This window comes from Anser anser, assembly GCF_964211835.1.
Source record: "Anser anser genome assembly, chromosome: 11".
NCBI classification, from domain to species: domain Eukaryota; kingdom Metazoa; phylum Chordata; class Aves; order Anseriformes; family Anatidae; genus Anser; species Anser anser.
In genome coordinates, this window is record NC_139732.1 from 13,969,340 (window position 1) to 13,989,065 (window position 19,726).

At 38.7% G+C, this 19,726-nt stretch overlaps 2 protein-coding genes across 13 annotated transcripts in view; one reads left to right on the forward strand and one right to left on the reverse strand.

Annotated features, from left to right (window-relative positions):
* LOC310879852 (uncharacterized protein) overlaps nucleotides 1-19,726 on the reverse strand; it is a 216,968-nt gene that overhangs the window by 118,565 nt on the left and 78,677 nt on the right. For 2 of the 9 annotated variants that reach the window (XR_014571170.1, XR_014571172.1), the window contains exons 4-5: nucleotides 231-353; nucleotides 58-121 (exon numbers count right to left, since the gene is read on the reverse strand). The exons of the other annotated variants lie outside the window; for them this stretch is intronic. The gene's annotated coding sequence lies outside the window, so the exon portion shown is untranslated. The remainder of the gene's footprint in view (nucleotides 1-57; nucleotides 122-230; nucleotides 354-19,726) is intronic. 9 annotated transcript variants of the gene reach the window in all.
* The window catches only part of CHST8 (carbohydrate sulfotransferase 8), a 131,524-nt gene that overhangs the window by 61,818 nt on the left and 49,980 nt on the right, over nucleotides 1-19,726 (forward strand). The gene's annotated exons all lie outside the window — the stretch shown is intronic.

A 19,726-nucleotide genomic window follows, 5' to 3' on the forward strand; every position in this document is an offset into this window, starting at 1 on the left:
AGACAGAAAAAATGAGCAGTCACCAAAAAAACCCTCAAAGATTTATGAGTAACTTACGTCTTTGGGAGTAGTACAGCAAGCACATAAATATTCAAAGGCAGAGCAGCAATGCGACTCTTGTCTATAAATACAAAATACAGAATTTTACTTAACTCTCCATTCCTGCACTGAAACTTTTGTGATCTAGATTAATTTTTTTTTTCTAAGATTTTAATCCTGCTGAAACAGACCTTGGTCCCCCATGCGATTGCTAAAGGCATGATTTCCAGTGATTCACGGCAAGAAGATCCAATTGAAGGTTTGGACATAACTCGGTATGTTTAGTCAGTGACCTCGTTTTTTGCTGGCCTTTGCTGCAAAAGAATTTACATGTTACAAACTAACTGACTGTGGACTGGATTCTCAAAAACATCTCATTGACTTTCAAGTCAATAGTACTTATGCTCTTAAACTGCTTAAGTGCTTTTGTAAATCCAACACAAGTCTGTAAATCAGATTTGTTCTGTCCAGTTTGCCCAAGAGGCAGCACTTAAAAGTTTTCTTCTAAGTCCCAGCATCAGTATGCTCTGCAACTAGTTTCTTGATTCTTAAATACTCACAGGTCACTTACAGAAAAAGAAAACTGTCTGAACAAAAAAAGTTTTACTTGAAACTTCTGAAGCTTATGTTTCAGGTATGACACATGACTGCTACAAACATTATTAGAAAAAAATAAAAATTATGAAATAGAGAAACAATTAAATTGATAGGTTTCATTTGAAACCATTATCCTTCCCTTACTAATTGGGAAAACCATCATTAACTGGAGAGAAAAACGTTCCCTTCCTTGCTACAGATGGGAATTGCACTATTAAATCTTGCTGCTGTTGCACAGAACACCTGTTTTCTGGAGCAAACAGTTCGTAAAAGATCTTGTTGGCTGATGGGAGGCATCTGGGAGTTATAGCGAGCCCATGACCAACATGGAACACTGTTTTGTTGTCTCTCTTTCTGGTGTATATTAAATATGAGCAGTACTGAAGCAATCAGTTGTATAGTTTTGGGTACTGATGGCTACAACATCATTTGAGCAGCATAAGTAGAGTGTTGTGCCTTGAGCTGCAAGCTCAGGATGTGATGAAATCTCCACACTTGAATGCAGAGAGGATTTGAAATGAAGGAACTTCAATTCAGCTGAGGGGCTGTGGTTTGTTTTAAACTTTACCAAATATTCCTGTGCAATTTGTAAAATCGGAGCTGGCCTTTCAGCTCTTCCAACAAGCTGCCTGTGCCAAAGCCCAGCAGCAGCAGAGCCACGCAGACAAACTACTCTGTTTGTACGTGACTACAGCGCCCGAGCTGCCAGAGCAGAGATGTATGACGAGAGCTGCACAGAAGCGCTGTGGGGGCATGGCAATGCTCCCTGCCTGTTCCTTGCAGGTGGCACGGCAGCCCAGCCACCAGCGTGCTGTACTCCTGCAGCACCCAGCAAGGTTTTAGTAATACAAGACATGCTCCAAGCGATGTTCTTGCAGCTTTACCTGGTATCACCCTTTTTACTTCAGAAGAGTTCTTACATAAAAGCAGTGTGTGTGCAGCTGGCACAGAGGCATTATTCCAAAGCCTCTGGTTGAACATTGCCCTGTAGACAAATAACTGGGTGTTTTTATTTTCTATTACACTTGTTTCATCCAATACACCTGCGTTTATCCAGACATTTTTCTTAGTGTGGGCTAAAATGCTTAGTTTTGTGCATTTCCAAAGTGGTGATCTGATCAGACAGCTGGGTAATCCAGTCTTTAGAGTTTTTTCATGTGCCATCCCTCTCTCACACAATTCTTACCAAAATAGGCCTGGTTAAATTGTGTGCAGCTACCTGAAAATGTAAGAAAAATACATTACAAGAACTCAGCTTCAAAATGTCCTTTTAAAATTAGGCCCAAACACACTGGACTAAGTCGTCAATCAGAATTCCTACTGTTCCTATCAAACAAAACAGGAATTACATTCACCAAGTGAATTACTGGATTATAAATTGAAACTGATAACTGCAATTATATATGGCAGAAAACAAGCTTGCAAATATATAGGTATATTATCTGAGGCTTTCTTTGTATTTCTTTCCCTCCTTTTCCTTGTAATGAAGAAGCTGTTAGTGGCAGATGGAATTAAGGACAAGCTGCTTTGAATGCTTTTAGACTGTCACTTGGCTTTACACTCAAGAGCTGACACAGAAAGTAACTCCCTTCTAATAACTCCACACATATTTCCCGAGTCTAATCAAAAACTGTGTGCACTTTCCTAATGAAGTCTGACAGACCCTATCATCGCACTGGTATTTGAAACATCATCTGAACAAGATCTATCTACTGCATATGAGTCTTAGGGAGGCATAAACTTTTGCTTTCTTCAGTTACGATCATGTGAACGTTAAAATCAAGCCCCTAATGTTAGAATAGCTATTAGCGCTGTTACTACTAGTTTCTTGCATTTGTGCATTGAAGTAGTTTATGGAATTCAAAGCACTTGGAAAATCTTGGACAAGGTAGGAACCTAACTGAACGCTATCTGCATTCAGCTCCCACTCTATCAATCAACATGGAAAAAACTAAGTCACACTGGTGGCAGTTATCCAAATACCAAGACGGACACGAGGTGTTCTTGTTGTAGACCTGGATCTTGGCATGACAGCTCTCACATACAACCTCAATTTGCAGTGTCTGTTACTGTACCAAGCTCACTTCCAGACAAAGAGATGAGCCAGGCAAGATCCTGAAGTCAGGCAGTCCTAAGGCTGACATCACAATTTTTGGCACCTGTCACTGATACAGAACTTTTTTCCTCTTTGCTATGAGACTGTTGCTTTCAAAGACATATTACAATTTATATCTGAAATAAATCAGTGTAATTGTGTATTGTTTCACTAGAGGGATAGACTGTCATATATACCTGCCTGCGGATGTCATCAAAATATCATGGCTCACATGATGGCATCCCCTCCTACACTGACTGCCCTACATCGAAAGGTTCATGTTCTGATAGAACATTGACACAAAAGTTATGTTCATGATCAACTCTCTAACAGTAGCTTATTAGTATCATGTTAGGAAATGTTCTCAGTGAAGTTATACACAGACAGATACTGTGTACAATCCTCCTGACAGCAGCCAGTAAATATGTTCACACCTGTGGCTACAAAAAAAATAACCACAATAAGCATGCAGCTACTAAATGAGAAGCATCCTGTGTTGGCCACTAACTGCTTGCAGACAGGCAGATGAACAGGGATAAGCCTGTTAGGAACCGAGCACCAACAACTTCTACAACTGCATAGAAACTAGTTCTAACCCATAGCTTAGTGTGACATGAGCCCTCGCAGATCCCTTGTAAAGCTCACTTCCATGTTTGTGCAGGGAAGGGATCTTATCAATCATATTTAACCTTAAAACATAAGAAAATACCACGTTCCAAGTCTGCTGCAGAGAGGTGTGATCACCTGGATTCCTCAAGAGAAAGTGGCATTTCTGGAGGTAACAGTATTGCATCCATAAATTTTAAGCACCGGGCTACAAAACACAAAGAGTCAGAAAATATGATAACCAGCTAAGGTTGTAAAAGATTTTTAGCCCATTACATTTCTGTGAATTCTTATCCTATGTTTTTAGACAGAATGTATTCAGCACATACAAATTATATTCTGTCCTTTAAATCAAAACCAAAACAATTAAAAAGTAGTTCCACAAGCAGCACAGCTAATGTAAGATTTGGAGTCTCTGGTGGCTAATAGGGTGCTAATGATAATTGGATGTTTTCTAGTGGCTTATGGTGGCCATGATATCTTGTTAGAACACTCATGAATCCAAAACAGCTGAAAAAAATTGCTCCGAAGTTGACAGTAGCGGCTGCTGTGCAATCCCAAGAAATGCAGTTTGTAACATTCTGGATAGCAACCTGAACTCCCAAAATCTGAAATGTAATGAAACTTTCCTTTTTACATGTGTTTATAAATGGTCCGTTTCTCTTGGGACTTTACCAGAAAAAACATCTTGAGAAATATCTCTCTACGCTGTGAGGCATGCCTCTTTACTAGCCTTCACGGATTTCATTTTCTGATGAGACAAGCAAGCAATTCTGGGTGCAAACAGAAGTTTCCCAGGAGATAGGTATTATTAAACAACAGAATTCCTCATTTCTCTTTTCTTCCTGTGCATCTTTCTAGCCTTGAAATAGATGACAATGTCCATAGTGCACCTGATGTGGGCATCTCATTAAACGCAGTTGGACTATTCAGCAAGCAGAATATTGTTCTGAAATGAGGGCACTGGATCCTCATTATTTGTGAAGAAGCCAGATTGAATCCAGAATTACATTTGTTTACTTTCTTCCAAAGATTTGAGACATCAGAATCCAAGGCTTTTTTTTTTTTTTTTTTTTTTCCAATTTCAGCAAATGGCCAATTAGTTGTGTTGGAAAGTGTATACCTTATGAGGGTTTAAAAGCCTCATTTGAGAAAGGAATCTAAAATGTATCTCATTTTATCAGATCAATTTTTCAGTCTATATATTTGAACACATTAGTAAAATACATGCAATGGACCCACTGCCAAAATCATCAGCATTCAGGAAAATAAAATTCACTGTTGTATTTCATTTCACTTTGACTATTTCACACACCTTTCACCTTGTGTATTCATCAACCTTTCAACAGCTGCAGGGGTCTACACGCTCTGGAAGTAGTTCAGCTGGTACCAAAGATGCAGGTTACACTGCAGTGTTTTAATACTCTGACCTCTGCTTGTAGAAATTTATGTGCATCTACAGCTACCAAAATATTGGAGGTGTCACGGTGCACGTGAAGCTAAAAGAATGATTTGTTTTCACTTAACTTTTAGTTTTTTTTTCCTCTGAAGTTTCGTATTCACAATCCAGAGACCTTCCTGTTAATCGTTGGGTTTTTGAGAGGTTTTATTGCCATAGAACAAGCTTGGAGATTTTCAGGCTTGTTAGCAGACTGCATGTGAGCAGGCAAAGCCTGGACTGCCAGTTGTAAGCGTGGCCTTTGTTTTGCCAGCCAGAAGCTGGTGACCAGTAAGAAAAAGGCATGGTCTATCACACCAATTAATGAAATTTCTCGATATCAAAGATGTCTTGAAATTAAAGAAAGAACAGACCCGTGAGGTTACCTAAGCTACTATCATCAAAACACCGGACTATTCTTGGCAGCATTTTTTGAAAGGCAAGCTTTCAAAGAGCAAAGGGGTGATTTTTTCCAGCACTTCCCTTGCAGCAGAGACAGGACCCCATATAGTCACTGGCAAAGGGCACAGAAACAGCCAAGGTCCTTCACACTGCTCAGATCCTGCAAGCAGAGTGAGCCCTGTCAACAGCACTCACACATGAGACGCCCCTGCAGTAAAATGGCAGAGGACAGCACAAGCTGCCACCGCGGGAACCTGATGAATATTTTTCACTGCATCAGTGCAATTTTAGCCAAGGAAAATCCAGACATGTTGTACTAATTGCCATTCCATTATGGTTTTTAATAGTTCGTCAGTGAAAAACAAGGAGAGAAGAGAAATATATTCCTATAATGAGATATTAACTTCAGAAAACTCTTATAACATGATAATAAATAACCATGTGACACTGTACTACCTACTTTCTGAGATGATTTTTTTCAGTACTATGCAAAGCAAACAAGAATGCCACAATTTACGGAGACTTGCTGGGTACCACAGGCATCTAAGGTAACAATATAAAATTAACTTTTCATCTTTGATTAGAATTGTCAGCTACTTGAGGTTCCCATGAAAAGAAAAAGAATGAATGACAGATGCAGGTGCATTTCAGACTACAGTGCCCAATTCCGTCATTTTAACTTCAGCACCTTTCAAATTAAGCCTTTATTTTTTCCTTAAGGTGTGGTAGTTGGCCACTTTGATCACTACCCACTTGTGACATTCCTTTGTGCATTCGCAGTATTGTTCTCCAATACACATACAGAGGAAATTGTAGCTTAAAAATAAATGAACATTGTGCAGCATGGGGAGCTGATGTCAAAGTAGACTGAATAGGTTTTTATCTAATACTGAAGTCTGTGCTTCCTAAAGCTTCTAGCTCAAGGCATAGTAATTCAATGGCAAATTAGCATAAAGTAGACTCATAACAGACTTTGAAAATGAGTATTATAGCCCTTCCATCACACAGACAAAAGAAATATCTTGCTGTAATATGTGAGGTTTTCCAGCTCTGATACCCTGTTGAGAAACAAAAAATCCTTACATACACCCCAAGTAGTATCACAGCTTAGCCACAGCACACACAAGCACGAAAGAAACAAATACTCTGGCAGAGGGTGAGCTTTGGAAGATAAAAAGGACAGGATTGACACAGAGTTTAGAACTGTGGAGCACCACTTGAACAAATAGGAAATGTACTGGTAGCTCAGCAACGCAGAGCAGGAGTGCAGCCCTGGGACAGACATCTGGTGGCGTTTCCAGTCTCAGGGGATGAGTTTATGGATGCCCTCCTGGTTGAGAGAACGCAGAGAGCTGAGAGGCTTAAAATGTTCCTACACTTTATCAACTTAGCAGGGAAGAAAATAATTACTAGTCAAAGGAAAACCAGTATCTTCCACCTCTGTATATGATCAACAGGAGTTCTGAAGTACTGTATTAACATAACTTACACTACTACTAAGTGTGATCTGGTCTGTCCTCAAGCCCCTTTCATATATCTATTCACGGAATCCATGCCTCTGGTTTCTGATCTGACAGAAATCTTCTGTTGTGTAACGTAGTATTTTCCATAAGCTCTGTCTTGAAACAGTTTTTCCCCCCACCCCACGATCGCCCCGTTTGGCAGTCAGGCCATCTCTTCTGGTAGTTCTTCGTTGCTGTTACGGGGCGCCCAGCGCTGCACACGCAGGAACCCATCTCCAGCCCACCAGACCTTTGCCTCCTCCAACACCTCCAAAAGCTTTACACTTGTAACATAAACTTCTGTTAGGCCACTAAAGGTGCCCCAAATAGCAAATTTGTGCTATTAATTTTGCATGGTGATTTTGCAGTCCCCCGTGCTTGCAGCACTTCACTCAGGCCGTCCACCCCTTGCAGTTTACATCATTAATCGATACCGCGAGCAGGCTTAAGCCAGGACTGATCTCTGAAGAACATCATTAGTAACTGCCATCTGATATCATCCCTTTCAACAGGATCTGCTGCTATCTTCTCTTTCATTAGTTCCACACACACATTACAATCCTTGCATTGATTGTTTTCTGTCTTCTAAAAGGAGAAACTCTCTGTGTAGGCATCCCGCTATCAGCAAATAGCTGCTTATCTCTTACTCTAGCTTGATTTATAAACTACCTGGCAGGCTTGGTAACTGCCCATAAAATTACAGGAGGTACATTAAAAAAAAATCTTATTCATACGTAAAATCTGCAAAATATTTTGATGCCCATAATTTCCAAGGTGGCTGCTGTTAACAGTGCTCTCACCAACCTGGCTAACTTCATTTCTAATTTAAAGTTACTCTGGAATCTCTAATCCCATATCTGAAATTCCTGTTACTCGGGGCGCTAATCGCAAGTGGCTTGGCAAGAAAGATGTTTACGCAGCTTCTCTCCATTAGCACCAATGCAGTCACACACACCTTCCACTCAATCAAAAGAAACTGTCTTCAGGTTGGGAACTACCTTGTGCACGCCCGCAGGCGTACAATAATGAGTTAGTGTTTTTTGCACCAGTGTTACAAAGTTAGGATTTCTTGGGAGTTAAGACTTCAATGGGAAAATCAAAAATGTTAAAGCATTATTTTCTTGTTCTTTAGTCTTTCTCACCTGAATCAGAATCTCTTTACAGATTCTTTTTGATGAGCAAAAGCTAAAATAAATAGGTCTATAATATGCCATGTGAATTAATCAGTTTTAACTTCATCTATTCAAGCAGAAACACTACTTTATAACTGCATTTGACATCATTTTGACAATTCTAAAAATATCTTCTCTATATATCTCACTTTTTTTCCTTTCTTCACACACCCTGAGCTTCCACTGAGGCTATTCATTCATTCATTACATCCCTCTCCCCAGCATCACAGTTGCAGCTGAATACGAAAGATATTACATCTGCTCCAAGCTGCTCCATGCATTTGATTTTTAAACCTGCAGATTAATCTCAACTCTTATGCTGGAAATAATTGAAAACATCTTTCCTGAACAAGATGACAAATATCTAAATTACAACAAATGAATTTATCTCTAATTTCATGCTTGCCCTTTCCATGAAGCTCATTAAACTACTGTACAGCACCTCAGCTTTTCTTGAATTTACTGATCACATCCACACTACTCTGGGTAAAGGTCATTTTACAGGTTTGTGTCAGTCTTTGTTTTGCTCACAGCTGCTTCACTTTATTCTTAGAATCCTTTATGTTGTTTCTTTGTCCTGTTTCTCTTTCCATCTTTGGCATAATTTTCAAAGCACTTCACTGCAGAACTTCATGTCAGAACCACTTCTGGCATCTGTAGGGGTTCTGCTGGGGGCAGCTGTAGGGTCAAGTCTTTTAATCTTAACATTAATACCCTCACCATCAGATATCTGAAATATAAAATATTCATGCATGCAGATGACATTTGAAGGGTTTACTGCAAATGATGTTACGTCCATTTCTAACATACCCCCTTCTCCAATGACTTAATAATCAACTACAGACTCTATTCCAACCTAATGATGTGATGAAGATTTCTTTCTGACAAGGCATTCAGCCCAGCAGGAACCTGTTGAACATACACTGAATATTCTCCTTCAGCCTGTGCCATATTTAACAAACACCCTAAAGCAAAATCATGGGAATATCCTGTTCTTTAACAAACACATCGATGGCATGATAAAGTCTATCCTTGTTACAAAAAGCCTCTTTATTAAGAACTAGATATTTACTCTTGGTGCTACGTACTGATACTTATAATGTGATGCAATGATTTTCTTCCTGAAGAGTTAGAATCAATGCTTTTAGTATGCTATTTTGTTCAGCTGAAATATTTAACAGAAAAAAATATAAAATGATCAGGATGAAAAACAGGGGACTTAATTTTAGTCCATTTGCAATGCATGTGCTTCTACACCTATGTGAATGACTTCTGTTGATTGCAGAAAGTTCTGGAGTGGAAAAACCTGTGTTCAGTGTCCAGAAACACACCTTTTACTGACAAAACAGAGAAGGAAAAGAATGCAAGAAGAGTATGTGCTTGAACAGAATGGGAACTGACTTCCTTGATTTCAAGCTTCAAATGAAGTTTTGTTATGTATACTTTCATGCAATAGATCTACTACATTACATACTTAGAGTCTTCATAATACAGCATTCTAGCTATATATTATTATTATAAGCATGCTGAAGTGCATAACTCTATGCATTAAAATAGAAAAAAAGATGCTAGGGAATTTGTTTTCCTGTTTAAACAAAACATTTTGTTATACTGAAAGAGAGATACATCATGTGGCACACATGCAGAAGCAATTCATTTGCCAAGAAGATTTATACCTAACTTCTAAATATATCACTAGATGTGGAGCACATACACAAGATTATTGTTCATTAGGTAAAGTGAGTGAGGGAGAATTCATCTGATTAAAACATTAGCATATAAATATGAAAGGAATCCTGAACTACAGTGCATTCCAAGAACAACCACAAGTTCTTACGAGCCTTAGGGTACAAGTCATCCCTGGCCTAGATGATATAGCAGCAATCAAAATGGCACAGATTCGCTAGTAGGAAAGAAATAACACCAACTTTGAGAAAAGTTATAGCTTTAACATAAGTCTTTTTCAAAAGTTTGTGATACACCACTGGAATACATCATAAATTCCAGAGGCTCTTAAATATACTGCCTGTGAAGAGAAGTGTACAAATAGACAACTAAAGTCCAATTGAATTACAAAAGCTATATAAGTTACTGCTCTTCATCTCAGTCACTGCAGCTGACTGTGCAGGCTTTTAGCCTGCTCCAGTTGCACTGTAAACCTCAATAAGGAACCTTTCAGCAAATAAAATTCAATTCACAATTGCCAGGACACTAAATGTGTCCTAAAGCAGCTCACGTGAAAATGGCAACATGGGAAAACACCCTAACCTGGCCACGTGCAACTGCAAGTCCACTCCCTGAAGGGGATTTGCTCTGAAGCAAGAAGGAAAATATTTCAAAACCTCCTGATAATAGACAGGATTTTACAAAGGAAAATGTCTTCCCTTATTCAAACCTATCTTCAACTTTACATTTAGTTGGTGATGACAGACTTGACTGAAAATATATTATGTAATTGGTATATACAGATCCCTGATAAGGAAATCTTAGTATTATGTTATCTCAGTGTTCCTGTAGTTCACACTGGTAACTCTGCCGTTGCTAAAGGCAGCAGGATGTCAACCACAATATTTTCATAAAGAGTTCAGAAAGAAATTCAGTCTCAACTTTTATCATCTTAAATCTCTGAAATGAGTGGCTTCATCCAGCCCTGTGTATCCTGCTTCCAAATAAGAGATTAGGCATCCTAATGATCCTCACATGTAGCAAGAAATTGTTTTAATTTCTTTATTCTGAGTGCCATGGCTTTCAGAATCATCCATCAAAACAAACAAAAATTCTGTCTGATAAAATTACATCTCTCCATAAATCCACCCCCTCAATTACATTAATTTAGAGGTAAGGAAATAACTGCATTGCACTTTAGGATCACAGATCCAGATTTTAAATGAACTCAACGAATAAATAGGCTCTGGTATGCTAGACACTGCAAGCTATATTCCTCTTCTGGTTAAGGTGTTGCCAGGGATATTGTCTATCATATCCTGATACATTAACATTAACGGGGAAGTAATCAATCTTGTAATCCACAGAAGAAACCAGTAACAGAAATGTGCTGCCTTGCCTGTGTCTGGTTAAGGACAGTGCCTGTATAATAAAGTGAATTAGAGAAAATTGTCTGATGCTCTTTTAAATAAAGCAGAAGTGTTAGGGGTGCAATGGCCAAGAACATGAAGTCACAAAATTCAATAAAATTACTCAGACAACAACCCCCAAACTCAAAATTAAAAGCAGGTACCTGAAATACAAATACAGCATTTTGCTATTGGTATACTGAGCTCTATTGACTTAGCTCCTGCTCCCAACTCAGTGCTCATTCTGTTCTTTCTTTTTTATCCAGGTGCAAATTCAAATTCTTACCAAAAACCTTTTTTTTCAAAACATTGTTTTGTGAGCAGACACCAAACACAAGTTATATCAGGCCCAAAAGTGATGTTATTTTTTATAGATACGTATGTATCTTTTACATCTTCTCAACCACAGGAATCAGCTCCAGAATCTCACACTAAGATATCTTTGTGAAAAGCACTAATAAAAGTGAAGAGCATCCTATTTCAGGAATTTTTATGTTTAGCTATGGAAATGTTTAACAGTGGCTACAAGATGCTTAAGGGATTCTTATTTTAGTCACTGATTCCTGGGACCAGGCATCCTAAACTTCTCTTCAGGCTCCAGATCTTTACCTTCTTGGCTTCTAGGCACATTCCAGCAGAGCAAGCAGATCAGAACAGGGAGTTTCAGGGAACTTAGTAAGAATGCTAACTGCTTTGGGAAAATAAATAAATAAAAGAAGAAGGAAAAAGATTTGGCTCCCCCTCCCCACCCCTCCCCATCTAGAAAAGAAAGGATTGGAAAAGGACATGAGATGAATCATCTTAATGTAAAATGCTCTTACAAAGAGGGAGTTTGATCAATTATTCTCTGTGTCTGCTGGGGAGAGGACAAGAAATAATTGGCTTAATTTTAGGTGAAAAGGATTTAGATTGGGAAAAAAACTCTATACATGAAAAGGTAATTACAATGGAGCAGGCGGCTAAGTGAGGTTATGGAAACCCTGTCATTCTTTATAGGCACAGGTTAGGCAGACATCTGTCAGGCACTGTAGAGGTATACTTCATCCTCTCATGGAGCTGCAGTTCCTAAACTTTGTAAGTGTACAAAAAGTTTTTTATATGTAGTAGATTTCAGCTTGACTCAGCCTTGCCATGTGACCCTTTATAAAACATTTTGAAACAAAGGCAGTATCAAAGAGGGTTGACCTGCCAGACCACCTCCCTGGGCCTTGTAAGTCCCTTTTTGCAAATTTCAGGTATTGTGAAAAAAAGGAAAAGAGAAAAAAAAAAATCCCACAGCTTTAAAAATAGTTACTGATTAATTCTACCAATCCCTTCAGCTTCCTCCTTCTCTATGCACAGTCTGCGCTGGTGTGCCTGCACCTGCAGGCCTCCTGCAATCGTGCCCAGCTCTCCGGAGTGATGGCTGCGGAATGACCCTTGAGTCTTACTATGCATTTCCAACAGAGGAAAAGTAACATGTAGGATAGGAACCTCTGTTTTCCTGAGGTATTGGCAAGGTAGTTTAATCACACAACCAACGTGCCACTAACTACTTTAAAATGTACCTTCACTTTCCTGACCTGTTCTACTGAATATTCCCCTTGCAGCAGGTGGGAGCATTCCTCTCAGTGCCAGACAGCACTTGCACAATCTCTCTCTTCCTGTCCTGCTCAGCAGCATTAAGATAAGGTACTTAGCTCTGTCTGGAAGAAATGCCCTGAAAAAAGAAAAATCCACAGGATTTCCTTATGCCTTTAATGAGTGGACGAGCATTTAATGGTTTGTAGTCAATTTTAAATGGCTGGTTGTTCTTCAAACTCGAGGATACTCCTAATATTCCTTCTTAACCGATTACCACGGAAAGGATGATTTTGTAACAATTGTGTTTACTGTGTGGCCCAACATCAAACTACAGAGGGCCAGTGATGTGTCACAGCATGACAGGAGTCTGTATTGCTGCATATAACTGGTAGAATTTTAAAACTGGCTTCAGGGACTGGATTAAGTACATGTGATATATGCTATAGCAATCCAGTGATGTACAGGAGCCTTGCCAGGTATGTCAGTCAGTGCGAACTGGTAGAAAAGAAGAGGTTTAATTTTCTTGGCATTCATAGATTAAAAAGAAGAAAGCCTACAACAAGAAAACAAATAATAAGCACACATCCTGAAGCTCCTGTTCAACTAGGAATTCAAAATCAGATGTATGGGCAACAATTTATCTTGATATTCAGCAAGGGAAGGTATAAAAACCCTTTAAATAACAGCCCCGTGAGTAATGATATACATGGGACTGTAAAGTGATGATATGCAGTGATGGGAAAATAAAAAATGAAGTCAATGTATTCACATCCTTAAGTCAGTTGCTATAATCCACATATACTGGTAAAACCACATAAAAATAAATTGTAGTCTTTCATCCTTAGATAAAAATGACTAAAATCTACTTCACTGATTACGCATTGTCTGAAGGAGGCCACACTTATGATGCAAAGAAAGCTCATTTAGAGCTGTTTGCAGGAATGGGGATTTGCACTTGTGTCTTTACTAAAAATTATTGCCACACACTTACCCTGCCATGTAGTAATCATTTGATTACTGCCTTCCACCCACTGAATTTTAGTGATGCCAAATGCATATCATTATCAAGGATGCTCACAGGTATGGTAAACGCATAAACCAGCACTATCATAAACAGTTCAACAACAGGAGGCTATTCGCTATCGCTTGCTCCCAACCCAGTATCTCTTCTGAATTGTTTTCATTAAGTAACTCAAAAACTGGAATTCATTTAGAAATTTGTGGCTGTCAAACTCGACTTTGACAGAACAGCTCTGGAGCATCAACATTACAGCACCTGGAGAGCGAGCACGAGGAAGCTGGGGAGAAGTGCTCTCCAGAAGACTGTCACTCACCCACCGCACTGAAGATCAGTCAAACGTCAAAACTCGCACGCTACTCCTCTCCATGAGGAGCCTTGTAGATCAGCTCTGGCCCCAGACAGTCTTCACGTTTTCCTGCCTTCTTTTCTGTCAAGTGTGGAGGCAGCAAGGAAAACTTAGCACAAATCACCCAGCGCTGCAGCTGCTAAGGAAAGAGCCATTTCTAACCTGGGAAAAAGCAAATGTTTTGCCTGCACTTAGCTAAAGAAACTATTTAGCTACAGCAATAAGGAATTATGTTTCCATAAATGTGAGCAAGCTCTACAGAACAGACTTGTTTTGTGTCAGTAACCTCTACTTTCTGTCTGTTGTCACTGTGCCATGGGGTTTGGCCACTGGCATCTGAACAAAGGCGGAGGTCTCTAGCCCACACGTGGGCTTTAGGCCCAGCTCCTCTGCCAGCAGACAAGTAGGGTCCATGCAAGACTTCTGGAGGTTTAACTGACCATCAGGGAGCTGTCAAAACTACGACGGGTAGCACGCCAGCTACTTCGGAACAAGGTCTCCAAACTCCACCACCACCAGGTTTCTCAATGTTCATCGCTTATAAGATAAAGCAGAAGTAGAAAGCAACTAGAAATCACTTAGAAAGCAAAACTAGGTCTGTAATGAGTTCTAGTGGTCAAGGCTTCTTTTTCTGTCACTTGGTCAGGCTTCTGCCTCACCTCAGACAGTCAGTGTGCCCTCCCTCCACCAGGGCACTGGCTTCCAGCCTCCTGCCTCTGCATTACCGATTCTCCCAGTGTCACCCAACAGGTAATCACCGACCTCTAATTCTTCCCCCAGTGCTCAGCATTTTCCTCATTAGACCAAGGAACAGCCTGACATACTGAAGTACTCTTAGTAAAGCAGCCTTCAGTTCTGCTGGTCTTTGAGATAGCAGTCCAAAGTGGGGGTGAAAAAAAAAGGCAGAAAACTGAGAAAGCAAAGATACTGCATGTCTAAAACAGACTGCATGGGCTGACAGAGATGGACAAAAGTGACCTCAGTATCAAACAGTGTCCATGAGCTGTGTATATGCTAAAGCATTATAAACATCCTCATAAAATCTGAGCTCTGAAAGGGAAGAACAAACATACAGAGAACAGTTCTTGTGAAGAAAATTCTTGTAAGCCAAGCCCATTCTAAGTATATTTAGCACTGCTAACACAAATACCACACAGGTGCATGAGCAAAATCACACCATTTTTACTTAAAATACAAGAAGCATTTTACACATGGGATCAGTTACAGCTGAACAGGACACAGAGGAGCATTAATGCAACACCCCCAGAACACAGCCTTCACCAGGGTTCTTCTTGTACCTCTGCAAAATGGAAAAGAAAATTCTCCCCTAATTTAAAGAGATTTTAGGAAAGAACCAAAAACAAAAACTTAGCCAGACACCCATATCCAATATAGGCACTGAAAGAAGACAGCAGTTCTTATTTGCCAGATTTTACTAAATGAGAATTAGTGTTAGCTGTGCAGCTTAAGCTATTTTTGAGGCAGGAATCAGAAGTCAGTAACTACTGAGGAACAGTAAGGTTCCAACTCTTAGAACAGAATTGCTGCCAAGGGAATAGTATTGTGAATCATCTGCACATTTCTGTGTCATTTATTAACACACAAACACACCCCTTTTTGTTACTATTTCAAACATACCTACAAGTGCCAAACTAGGGAAATAACTGAGTAAGTCCTAAGAATATTTCATTTCTTTTGCCTCTCAGTATCTAGAAAAGTGGGGGGGATAGGAAACAAATCTGCCAGCTTTTTCCTCTGTCCTGTCTTCACCTCCTGGACATTTCAATCTGCATTTTCCCAAATTAGAAATCTGTTGCTGTATTAATCTATCTTACCTTTATCTGAGTGATTTATCAGTAAAAATCACTATTTCACCTACTATCTACCAAACCCAATGGAATAATTTATTCTTCATCTGTGCCAGTGGTGTTGTGTTGCTTCTTGCATTAAACTTGCAGGTCATAGTTCAGCACTTAACTCACTCCTGGAGAATTCTATACCGTCATCTGCAGTGACAAGTGGGTGCTGTTTTCATAATCACAAGTAAAAACTGTAGCTGAGAAAATAGATGTGTGACTTCAAACCTACATAAGGAACATCTTGACATTTAAATCCAATTACCCTTTCTCCTACCTGATGAAAATATGATACCAACTTGTGGGGAATTCTGCTAGACAAATATATCATATTCTCGAGCTCCCATGAAATTTTCAACACCACTTTTGATATTACATACTGCATTCTTTAGCAGTCATTTTTACAAAATAAAGGGTTACAAGTGTGCAGCAATTGATAGACGGAACCAAGAAATCCATAAAAACTCTTTGGAAAGTCTTCCTACAACACTGATCTTCTCCCCAGCTGAAATCATTAATTGCAAAGCTGGAATGAACTTCAAGGTAAGACAGAGCACTGCTCTTTGTAATAAATTAAACTGTCAATCACTCAAAGCATCCGTAATATCATACTATTTCCCCAAGGTCTTAAATTACAGGCTGAATTTCATTTATCAGCCTGCTGTATGTGAAAAAGGATTAATTAAACTCATTCCAGTATTACAGTAAGGCTCCATTTCTCTTAGTCCTAAAGAATAATTGACTCCAAATGAATTGGAAAGTGGGTTAGTAATTGTAGTTATTATTCTGATGTAAATATTAGTTCTCTTTTGACATTTCAAAAGATTTAGTAGAGGCACTTTAGTGATAAGACAGATCATTACCCTGGCTAGGAAAAAGAGATAGCATAGGGAAAGTGAAATTACAATAATTAGTTTATATACCTAAAAATACCCCTACCATTTATTTTCATATAGTTATGTACCTTACAAAAAATTTCATTAACTGTTGCTCCTCATTCGTTGTATTATGCATACTGCAGTAAAGCCACTGCAATATATCCTGCTACTTTGGAAAGAATTCAAAGGTAATGAGTTATCATTCTGGAAGAGAAATTAGCAGGAACTTTGTCTTGGAGACAGTCATGATGCCGCCACTGCTATAAATTCAAATCAACTGATTGCTATTGTGAATGACTAATTATAATGAAAAAAATGATACCAACAGACATTTAACAGCAAGAAATTGCCTTTTAATTGGACAATCATGCTAGCTCCGACAAGAATCTGCAGTGTCTTCAGAGAAAACAAAAGGTTTCAGCATTGAGAATTGTGGGAAAATTGGGATCACTGAAGCCATTTTCTAAACAGCATCTCCTAACACCTTTCCAGAGATCAGGCCACACAGTCAAAATTAGCAGCCAAAACTTTAGCTTTTAAGTGCATTTTCATTTTAAGATTTTTCAGCAAATCTAGGGGAGCTAAAGATTATCTTTTAATGCATTCTTGTAAAAAAAAAAAAAAAGTCAAAGCCTCTGTATTTCCTTTTTGCAGTTTGCTTCCTTTTCTCCTTTTATTTTTTTTCCCTATTTTACTACTACTCTGTAGTTTTGATTGTCGGCCTCTCAATAGATGATCATAAGAGAGAGACCTTGAAAGCAGTGCTGGTAATGTGGCCTCTCGAGCAGAGACTGAAATCCAGCATCTTGTACACCAAGACCTAGGGCCTGGCTGTTGCAACTGAATTGTCAGTGCAAGTTCTGCACTTCCCAGGTTATTAGCATGAAGTGACAGTTTAGACAGACTTTGTTCATTAATATTTATTTGCTACTATTCTTTTCTAGCATCTACAGGCTAAGATGCACTATTTATTTAATAAAATTTTAAATGAATGTTTCTTCCCCAAGTGTACCACACACCAAAACCGCCAAGGAACACCAAGCATTCCCGACAGGATTTAATTTCTCTAAGAATGCATCTGTTCTTTAAAGATATCCCCTTTTCTTTCTTTCCCATTAATTGAATAAAACTCTTCAGTAGTTGGACTAACACTGAATTTTACACGTCTTTGAAAGTACATCATGATAAAACAGATAGGGTTTTAATACTTGATACTGACAGGTTTTCTAGTAGGTTGTGTGTAATAGGAACATGGGGATAAGTGCAAGGTGGCTTTGAATAATCATAAGGACACCTAAGGGTGGAAATAGAAAAACATTTAAACCTGTTAATTCAGCTGGTAAACTAGCAGATGAAGACTGCAAGAAAATAAGGATCTTGTGCAATCAATATTAAATAAACTACGGCAACAAGAACATTCTTCACGGAAATGTAAACATAAATGCAATGTTTATAAATAGCTCAGAACAGTCAAGACATTATTGAGAATAAATATATGAACACAATTAGCATACTGAAGTGGTTAATTAAGTTATTTCCAGCTATACTTTAAAGACCATTAAGATAGGGGGGTTCTTATTTTCTCCTTACAGGTTTGCTTTGAAGTACTGTATTTTCTAGATATTAAAACATTCTGCAACAAGATAATTAAGTTTGCTTCTATTTTGTCGTACATTAAGGTAGTGGATCAATGTGGCCACTGAAGCAAAGTGATTCTTTAAATTAAAAACAAAAGTGTCTGTAAATTGGGTTTTGCCACTACTTCCCCTGCCTGACTTGTCACCAACTTATTTATTTTCAAACAGGCACTCAGATATAGAGGTCACAGAACAAGTCAGAAACTTGGCTGGAGACAAAATATCCCCATTCTCATTACTTAATTCCCCCAAAATACAAAAATAAACAAAAGGAGAAACGAAAAGAGATGACAAAGAAAAAGTGATTAGGTTATTCATAAATCTTCTGTAAGACAAAAGAAGCCATATCCTTAAGGACTAATCATCTGCAGTCCATGGAAAGATGAATACCTTAAGTAAACCTTTCAGAGGGTCATTTAAGACTCTATAAAACTCTTATTATTTGGGAAAGGATAAGTATCTACTTGACAGAACAAATCTTATGATACCAGAGGATCGGATTACTTTCTGACTTGTACATAGGATTACAAATTTTATATGAATCTGCGGCACTGTTGGGAATTATGCACTTTTATGAACAACAAGAAGAGAAGAAAAAAGCAAATGCATGGCAATCTCAGAGAAAAATATGCTGAAGACGAACTGAAAAATAACATTAGCCAACTAAAGTTGCGCTCATCATGCCGACATACAAGGCTTAATGTGAAGGGCAACACTTCAGATAAACCAGTCATCACTTAATCAAACACTCAGTGAAAGATGATGAAGGGTATTTTCAAATGTAGTTCAATTCCTAGATGCCAAAATTCGGCTGATAAAATAAAAAGAAAGATCATAAATATTTTGCTTGAATAGTATTTACTGGCAGGTAGAATGGTAGCAACTATGGGGCGAACTTTTCCAACGGTTAGCCTCAGAACAATCATCTGTTTTGCAGAGGGGAAGCCTCTGAACTGCAAGTTTTGCTCACCTTTCACAGCCTCACCTCTTTTTCTAACACTTTAGTTAGCAATATCATGCTGCTATGTGAAGTCACCTTCCTGCAGAAACCATGCAAAATAAAAAGTTTAACCTTCAACCAAATCCTGACACACATTACTACTGAAATAATTCAGTGCAGTAAGAACCAGCATACTGGATAGACTATATACGATATAAGACCTGAGTTTCTCAAAAATCTGAGGAATATTGGATACTGGATTGATCTAGGGCAATAAAAGGATAAAATAAGATGCAAATGTGATTGCCTAGGAGTTATATTGCAGAAGCAGGGGACAGTACTGGCAGGCTTACCCCTGACTGAGCATAGCTGTGAATTAGCGATTTCAGGTAAAACGCACATCTTTATGTCCATTTTCCAACCATGCAGGTGGGAAAATATCCCCTTCTTTGAGATTTCTCAAGTGGTGGTGTGTACTACACGAGTATTTTAGCATCTTCCCAGAGCTTATTGTATTGCTAGTGCCAGAATAAACATGTGGAAGAAGAAATGCAAATAAG